The sequence below is a fragment of the Haliaeetus leucocephalus genome, unplaced genomic scaffold (genome assembly GCF_000737465.1).
Source record: "Haliaeetus leucocephalus isolate CR32 unplaced genomic scaffold, Haliaeetus_leucocephalus-4.0 Scaffold906, whole genome shotgun sequence".
In the NCBI taxonomy this organism is placed as follows: domain Eukaryota; kingdom Metazoa; phylum Chordata; class Aves; order Accipitriformes; family Accipitridae; genus Haliaeetus; species Haliaeetus leucocephalus.
In genome coordinates this window covers 3,254,702-3,264,622 of record NW_010973342.1, presented here as the reverse complement: position 1 = coordinate 3,264,622, position 9,921 = coordinate 3,254,702, and positions in this window count along the sequence as shown.

Sequence of the window (9,921 nt, the reverse complement as noted above, 5' to 3'; positions counted from 1 at the left end):
TGCCCCCCGCGCCGGCGCCCTCTCGGTGGCCCGCCGCGGCTCCCCCCTCCGCCGGGCGCACGGCCTGCTTCAGGCACTGAGCATCTTCCCCCGGTGCCCAGCCCCTGAAATACTCCAGCCGCCGAGCCTCCCGCCGCGACTCATGCGCAGACGAGCGGCTGCGAGGCACCGGCTCAGCCAGGGATCGCGGAGTCGGTCTGATCCGCTCGCGGACCGCAGGAGACGGCGACGGGCGGACCAACTTTCCACTAATGCGTAGCTCGGGAAGGATCAGAACCTGGCGACGAGCTGCTAGTAGTTTAATACCTGCGCTGCGCTCAGGCACACCCTGCGCGCGCCGTCTGCGCCCGGCGTTCCCGGAACCTGTCGAAAAGCCCCTTGGAAGGCTTCCATCCCCTCCATCTGAGGGATCACCTGTCGTTTTCCCCCCTTTTATTTCATAGTGCCTAGCGGAGCTGTGGTTGCCCTCTGGGTATTCACACCATCCCCATCGGCCAGCTATGAGGGGTGTTTCTCGGTTAGAGACTTCCCTTTGGCCGCTTGGACTCACACTTTTAAAGCCCCAGCTGGCTGAACAAGTGCCCACATTAGGGTGGTGCTGGCACATTCTGTGGAAAACTAAAGTGTCTCTCTTGCCATTTTCCATTTACACTGTTAACGCAACCTTTCGATGGTAAGAAAGGTTCTTTCAGTCATTGCACTGTGGCAAAAACTGAAAAGACAGACATGAAAGAGGCCAGAAATTCTCCCTCTGCACCTGTCAGGAAAGTGGATCACATGGCTAATTCCCAAAGATGCCATAAATCTTTGTCTTAGATTTAAAATATATATAAGGAAAAAAGAGGGAGTAAGTTACAGTGCACCAAAACACTGGTAAAGAAAAAAGCTGCCATGTCTAATCACTGTCACATTTTACAGTTGATCACCAGAATTGACATGAAGAAAAAGGAGAAGAAAAGGTAGCTTTCCCACTATCCAAAATTACTATTAATATCCTAAGGAAATGTTGTATTGTATATGTTGTCCCTACAATGTAGCCTTGTCACGCAAGTGTGACCACTGTGTGAATAACTGCACGTAAAACTGCTCAAAAGAGCCTGAAGGCAATGTTGGGTTTTTTTTTTTCCAATGGCAGTTACAAGTTTTGGATCAGGCCCTAATTGAAAAGCTTGCTATGGTAAGTTATACGTTTTAAGGAAAGAGCAAAGCAACAAGACATGAGATGTGTTATTTGGAAGAGAACCAGTATTGTATTATTCCTCAGGATGGAAAGAAAATGAATGTTTTCTTTGATCAGAAAGCTGTCATTTCCAAAGTTAAAAAAGAGCAGATACTTTTGACAGTGCTTATGCTTGACAAACAAAAATCCAATATATATCTGTGTAAGCATTTGAGAAAAAAAATCTATAAAAGCATGACAATACCAGTTCCCTCAGAGTTCAGTTGTGTTTCTATCATCAGGGAACCAACACTGCAGAGCCAAACACTGCACAGAGGGTTGGGAAAAACTGAATCATCGTGGGAGAAGCTGGCTGTGTCCATGCAGAGCAGAGGTTCTGCAATTACTCCCTCTCTCACAGCAGCAATTCTTAAGGTTCCTACTAGTCAGAACCCATCTATGACCTACCTTTCATTTAATAGTACCACAAGGTTATGGAGCTTTTACGTTAGCCATCTGGGATTAGAGGCTGTCTGTGTAGTGATGTCAGGTGGGTAGATGTTATTTTATATCATCACAGAGACAACCTAGATGTGCTGTTCTCTTACTGTGATAGCTACTTGAGAAGCTATTTCCTGTTGGATCCAGACAGAAGGCAACTTCTGTCTCTTTCTTTCTCTCTGTTCTACTCATACACACATAATTTCTCTCATACAGCCTTTTCAAATGAAGAATGAATTGTTTCTGAAAACTAATGGGGAAAGAACACATCAAAATCAGACAAGAAAAAAAAAAAAGGTGGCAAGTAGCCAAAAGCCAGGCAAAAAAAATGATTCTGCTTTTTCACATGTACAGTGAGTTGTATGGTCCCCTGCAACAACATCCTGGGCTCAAAGAGCCCAGTAGGGATGATATTGTTAGATTTCCCCCTTTGTTTTCAGTGGACCTTTGTCAATGTGACAAGTTAAATATATGCATAACTTCCTGTGGGATGTGGGTCCTCTGCTGACCCTTTACCATTTACAGGCAGCAACCCACAATACTTCACACCAGCCACCTTTCAGTCTGATGTTGAAATGCCCATTTACAGCTTACGAGGCTGAAAACAGTCACCTGCGTGAGACCAGAAGTCTTGAACTTGCCACTGGGGGTTTGCAAAAGTAGACGTCTACCACCTTAGCCCCTGAAAATACATATACTCATGCCACCTTTTTGCATGTAAGCAGACATACGTAAATCACTGCAAATGCTCACAACAGTCATACTAAACACACATATTTTCCTAATCAAGGTCTTACAGTATTTACTTTCGTAATCAAGGATGTTGTCTTGATTGAAACTGGGGACTGTGGAGACTGCTGCAATACAAATAAGAAGAGGGGAAAAAAAGAGGTGCTTGTCATTAATTATCCTTTAATAGACATAGACTATTCAACACAGATTAGGAAAGTACTTGAGACTTTTATTCTAATAGCTGCATCATTCATTAAATCTACACATTCATCTGTTCTAAATATTGACCACAACTTATTGGATTTAATGGTTAATGGACTGTATTCATTGGAAAGGAATAGGGGATGATCAAATTGCCTTTTAGTTTCACTCCAGGAGAGACGTGTCATGCAAACTTTGATGTAGATCACAACCGAGCATAATTCAGCCCTAATCAATGTATTCTGCAATGGCTAGGAACGCATTTAATTTGGTTCTAAATTTAAGGAAGCACCATGAAAGAAGATCTCAAACAAGTTATAACAAACAATAAATCAACAGAGAAAAGCAACCCTTTCCCCCAGATTCTCTTACGATAGGTGAAGAGAGGGAAATTAAATTATATTAACCAATATGGGGACAAATGGAATGACTCACGGATCTGATGTTAAGAACAAAGCTTTTCACTTCTAGGCCACTTGCTAATAAGTGACCCATTTCAAAAGTGAGCAAGAATGGTTAATACCCATGGAAATATCTTCTCACCACCACAATGGCAGCAGGTGTGTTATTGTTATTGTTATAGTTTTAGTTAATGAAGCTTTAGTGAAGCTAGAGTCCTTCAGTCCATCAAGACTCAGCAGCATCTTGATTTTTTTTTTATTCCCTCTTTCTTTTCAGAGTCCTACTTTATTATCATTTGAACTATAGGGTCTCTGAGCAAGCAGGGCATCCTTACCTGCTAGACTAATACAGTTTTTATTCCTTCTGGAACAGTAAGACAAATAAGCAAGCAGATAGTAGTAATGTAATAACTGACATGCTGTTAGTCTCTTCAGCAAAGATGCGAGGCCTGACTCATCAGTCTAATACAATTCCGCAAGACTGTTCCTGTGGCAGAATTCCAGTGGGCACATTTACCACCTGTGGAATAGCTTTATCATAAAGGTCTTCCTAAAATGGAATAAAGCCAAACTGAAAGGTCTATACATTCCTCCTGTAGATCTCTACTTTGCAGGGAAAAAGTTGGAGCAGTAAAAGCATGTGTATTTATCATGACTACCTATGAAGGCAGAAAAGCAAAAGAAATATGAAGCTTGATCATGCAACAGTTCTGCAGACTGAAATTACTTAAAAATTGCTTAAATATTGTAATGAGGAATCTCATAGTTCAACAGATAAACTTGCAGTTGTATTAAAACTACACACTTCCAAAAATCTTTTGGCTCATGTTTGTGTTTATGCAAACTAGACATATTCCTACAGTCTACAAAAATTGATCTCAAAATAATTCAAGCAGAATATATTTGATTTTGGAGGATGGAGCTGGGGTTTGAAGAAACAGGTAAAAATACCACAAGAATAACTGTTGAGACCAAACCTCGAATACTATGTTCAGTTTTGGGCCCCTCACTACAAGAAAGACATTGAGTTGCTGGAGTGTGTCCAAAGAAGAGCAATGAAGCTGGTGAAGGCTGTAGAGCACAAGTCTTATGAGGAGCGGCTGAGGGAACTGGGGTTGTTTATCCTGGAGAAAAGGAGGCTGAGGCGAGACCTTATCGCTCTCTCCAACTACCTGAAAGGGGGTTGTAGTGAGGTGGGTGTTGGTCTCTTTTCCCAAGTAACAAGTGACAGGACGAGAAAAGATGGCCTCAGGTTGCACCAGGGAAGGGTTTAGATTGGATATCAGGAAAGATGGGGTTGTCAAGCATTGGAACAGGCTGCCCAGGGAAGTGGTTAAGTCACCATCCCTGGTGGTATTTAGAAGATGTGTAGACGTGGTGCTTAGGGACATGGTTTAGTGGTGGACTTGGCAGTGCTAGGTTAATGGTTGGACTCAATGATCTTGAGGGTCTTTTCCAACCTAAGTGATTCTATGATTCTATTCTTGATGTTTCTTAATGGAAATGGAAGCACACAGATACTGGAGGATGAAAGGAAAACAGCAAAATATTAACAGAATTCAAAACAGTTTCAGCTGAGATACAATTCTAAAAATGGGTATGTACAGATATGTGTCAATGCTTCCTCTTTCTCCCACCAGTTCATTTTTTCTTCCTTTTCCACAACATGAGGCAGCAGGTAGAACCAGAATTCTGGATTGCAAGATTGGTCTTTGGACTAAAGCTGGCTAGATTTTTTTCCTTGAGTACAATGAAAAATGTGAATGCAAATATATGCTATTCCACTGATCAGCAAAATATATGGATTTCAGTGAAGTTTGTGTCAGGAGGTAAACAAACACTAACTAGCTTTTACACCCAACAGCTTTATGGCTATAATGCAGGTCTGAAATATTAATGGAGGAATACTGTTCCCTTGAGCAAATGGCACAGGAACTTGAATCTCTGTCTTCCATAGCTCAGTGTCAAGTTCTTCAAAATACCCAGACTATGCCAGTTCTTTCCTCAGACTGGTTCTACAACAGAGTTACTCCTGCCTTAATGGAATACTCAGGACTTGGGCCATAATCAGAATTGTTCATTTTACAAAGGTATAATTTTTCTGCAGTCTTGAGAAAATATAAAATGGTGAGTGGATTGCTATTGAATCTCAGTATAAGAGCACATGTAACCTCCTTCTATTTTCATCTATTTTGTCCACTTCTTAAGGATTTGGTATGTCAATAGATTTTTAACCTGACAGGAATAAACATTAAAGTGCATTTGTCTTGCTATTTTTCTACAGTGCCTCACAAACACAGTGGTTCATACTAGCAGTGCTGTAATACACCAGCTTGTTATAAAACTTATCAAAGCTGCAGGCATGGGGATGAAAATCCCAGGAGCCTTTTACTGGCATTTTCAACAAATGTGACACTGTTTGGCACTTCCAGGGGCCAGCAAACATTAAATGGCATTTTTCAGAAACTGCTGAGGCAATTTATTTACTCTTGCAGTGAAGTTCCAGGAGCCAACATATGAAAAAAACAGCATGTGTTCTTCTGCTGTACTGTAGAAATTCTCCTTTGCCTGCCTTACTTGCTCAAATTCCCCTCCATATCTTACACAGACAGTTTGATTCTTCTTTCTTTGAGTCAGTGCGAACCCAGGAGAAGTCCCTTAAAGCCACTGGGCAAACCAAGGTGGTGGAAATGAAAGCAATCAAATATCAGGCTGTAGAAACACTATGAAGCTTCTACAATGGGGGCCATTTTGCTTATAGGTATTTATTATACAAAGCACTCTCAGCAAACACATCAAGAAAAAATTAACCCCATGTTGTGCAATGGAAAGGCTGATCTGACAGAGATCTCTGCTGAGCTGCTCAGGGACAGAGATGTGCAAAGCAGGCTTGCCCTTTGGATGGCTGTAGAGGAAGAAGTGCATGCACACAGCCGAGAGCTCTTTCCTAAGCTGTTTGCTGAGGAGCAGTTTCAACAGACACTGAATCAAAAGAACAGAGGGAGCTGGGCTCGCAGGATGGGCAAGTCGCCGTGGGTTGAACTCAGACATGACCAGAGCAGCCACAGCAGGACAAATTGCTCTGGCATTACGGCACAGTGCCTCTCAGCTTTGCAAATTCCCTCCTATGGGATGGATGTGTCGCATAACTTATCCCCTCATGGACATGCAGCAGACCAGTGCCCATAATTCAGGGCAACAGCCCCGTGTTGTAAACAGTTGACCCTGCTTCCCCTACCCCAGCCCTTTAACCTTCACCCATTAATCTTTCTGTGGCAGGTTCTTGCTTGAATACCTTAAGCAATAGTTTGCCTTTCCCTAAGCTATCACTGCAGAGAGGTTTCTTCACACCCCCGCTAACAGGTACAGCTTCTATTGGCGAAGGTAATCAACTGGCACCATCTGCTTCGAGGAATAAATAACAAGATAAGTTCTACAGCGATTCTGTAATATCTAGGTACTGTCCTCTCATCACACCCATCCCTTTACCCTGCCTACCCACCCATCCACCCACCCCCACATCCATCCACAGGAACATGTTCTTGCAGAAAAAACACTGGCTCAGAAGCGACTTCACTCTAAGAAATGGAATTGGCAGGTAATAAATAGGCCTGTATTATGCTGCTTTCATAAAAACACTCTCTGGGGCTAAGACATTTAAATGTGAACACAGGTTATTGTGCATGCACAGTTATCTCGGAGTCTTTATTATCACGCACCTTTCACTACGTGTTTCACTGAGTGTATTAAAAAAAAGCCCAACACCAAAAAGCCCCCCTTTCATTAGGGTAAAGAAAGAAAATCAAGGAACTGCCAGGACAAAATTGACACCGTATAATGCAAACTCTACACACTGGCATAGCAGGGGTTCCCACAGTAAGTGACGTTGCTTAGGAACGATAACAACATGTAGCCCCAGATCATCCCCTCTGATTATGTAGGAAGAGAGATTCAGTCTCCCACCAGAAGCACAGAAGTGAAGAATATCACACCCCTCCATGGGTCTCACTCTCACCCTTACCTGGGATAGGCTTTCATCTGGAGAACATGGAACAAGTTGGTCCCCGCTTCTGCCAGGAACCCTGCCACAAAAAAATGCTGCCAAAGTCAGTAACATCTTCAGAAATGCACAGGAATGGGGAACCAAAGCACAAGCTGGGAATGATGGCTCTCTAAAGCCATTCGTCCTATACCTCCTACACCTACCCTTGCCCACCTATGTAGAAGGCCTCAAGAAGGGCTCTCTTCTCCAAAACACTATGCTGGAATAACCTTGCCCGGACCTCTCCCATGTCTGTGGCAGCAGGGTGACCCTTGGACTGGACTCCTGCTTATTTCCCACACAGCAGTTTCCCACATTGCTTCCTCAAACCTTGGTCCTGAGGGAGGATGATGGGCATGTAGGTCTTTCACAGGTAGGGAAGAAGAAATGCCACATGCCCCTTCTCTCTGCAAGGGTTCTGGGAGACCATCTACAGCTGAAGCTCGCTGTTGTGCCTGGCTAGGCCCAGCCACGGAAAAGTACCAGAAAACGTACCCTGTGCTCTGTCTGACCTTCACTTAGGAGCCCAGTGCAAATCAATTATTCTCAGAACAACATTTTTTCCTCCTTATGCTGATGAGGTCCTTGAGTTTTGTAACCTCTGCAATTTCTTTGGAGGTGTGTTACAAATTATTAATTTATTCTGATTTCTGAACTATTATTTTTGATAATTATGTTCATTTTTGTACTTCTTAAGGTCATTTAGGGTTTTGTCTCTTTCCTGGATAATTGTTTGCATTAGCATAGCAGTAGTCTTGGAAACAGCTAAGCAGAGGTTTGTACCATCATCTAGCTTCATGCAATGAGTTGAGCAAGTATAAATACTCTGTTCTGTTTTCACACACAGAGCAGTTCTGGGCAGCTGGTGTCTAGACCTGTGGTGAGCTCTCCCTGCCACTCCAGTACAGGCCCAGCTGCTGGTACTTTTGACACAGCAACTTAAAAAAAAAAAAAAATCTGAAAAATGCCTTTATTACTCACAAAAAAAAAGAGTTCCAGGATTTGGGAAAGCCCCCTCACTAGCTGGGCTAATTCAGCAGCACGTGTAGGATAGGAAAACCTTGGGTTTAATTCTCTAATCTGCCCGACTAAGCTGGGGTAAGTATTCTGCCTTGTTTTAACCCAAACATGGGGCTGAGCCTGCAGGTGCCAGTAACCAAATCGCTGGGTAACAGAAGGCAGCCATTTCTTGTCTATGGTTTAGTGAAACATTTGGAAAGCTTTCATTTTGTTCTGACATTGAAAAGAAACAAATTTAACGTTTTGAAATGTCTCACAAAATTGCTTTCTGTCCGTTTCTGATTAGCAGCCATCAGCCTGTACCCTCGTACTTGTGCCTGTGCTCTGTACTTTTTTACCCATCCTTACCCCAAGTGCCACTCCTCCCACTTACTTGCACAATTTGCTGTGTCCCATCTCATGTTTACATCATTAAATCTCTGTGCAGCAGTAGACTTTTAATCTCTGTCTTTAGTCTCTGCCTGTGAGATGCCACCCTGGCAGGGACCCCTATACATTACCCTTATAGGAACGGCAAAGAATGATACTTGTCAGTGCTATTACCATTCAAACAACACCTGAACTGTGCAAATTCCTTAAAAATTGTCTTCAGTGAGCATGAGGCATTGCCATCTTTGTTCACATGCCTGATCATTCAAGGTCAGTGATGGGAAGGAGGCTCCACAGCGCGTGAGAAATACACCAGGTCATTGAGGAGAGGGTCTGGTAGGAGCAGGAGGAGGGGGCACCCCGCTTGCTGGAGCTCGGTGATAAGCCCTTGAGTGCTGCATTGGATGGAGGGTAGGGATGGACCTCAAACACGAGTCATGGTGGGCTGGGAGTAAACTACACGGAGTACAGACTCTGCTGCAGAAGAGTAATCACTGACCATGACAGTACATCAACAAAACCGATTGCCGGCCTCAGTAACCAGGACACTTATGAGCGGCATTTCTCATTGTTTATGAATGGATATATCGAGTAAAAACGTGCCAGGAACAGCTCTTTAAGTACATTTTATAAAATCCTCCATGGTTTTTTAGATTATGTATGTGCTATTCCTTTCCAATTATATTGCATAATAGTATTTGAAAACAAGGTGTTTGCTAACTTTAAATGGGTTTATGCATAATAGCTTAAAAGACAGCATTGCCTTGAAAGTTATGGGGTTTTTTTAATTAGCGAATGTTAAAAATCAATAATCAAGGTATATTAAGAGGATTTATAGATCGTAAAATGAAATAAAGGGAACAGCTGTGATAATTTATTCTGACATTCTGTCAAAAATGGCTATGGTATTACTTTGTTTGGACTACAGCATAAAAAAAAATTCAATCTTGATGACAAAATATTCTTATGCAGGGAATCTATTGCAGGAGATCTACCAAATCTTCCTGGCTGATTACTCTCACTGCTGAAAAAGGTATGGCTCATTTCTGATCTGCATGTGTTCAGCTTTAGCTTCAGCCAGGGGATTGCTTATACATTTCTTCACCAGATTAAAGAGTCAGTTGCCTAAATTCTGCTGCTGTAAACTGACAGATTTAAGTCCACCAATTTCCTGTCCTTAATTTGAGCCCTCTCCAATTCAACATGTGTCTTTAACAGTGGAAATCACAATTAAGCACAGCCTTCCAGATGCACTCACAACAAGTAATACCCACCTCACTGAATATGGAGAATACTCTGTTATATGCTGACGGCCTGTATTAAACGACATCACGCTGTGGCATCAGATACGGACGATTTCAAGTTACCTGAAAATCCTTGTTACAGTAATTTCTTCCCAAGTTCAGAGGGCTCCTTCTTATCAATATAAGCTAAATTAAATGGCCCTACAGGTATGATTGTACACTGGCTGTTTTAAAGCATATACTGTGTAGTAC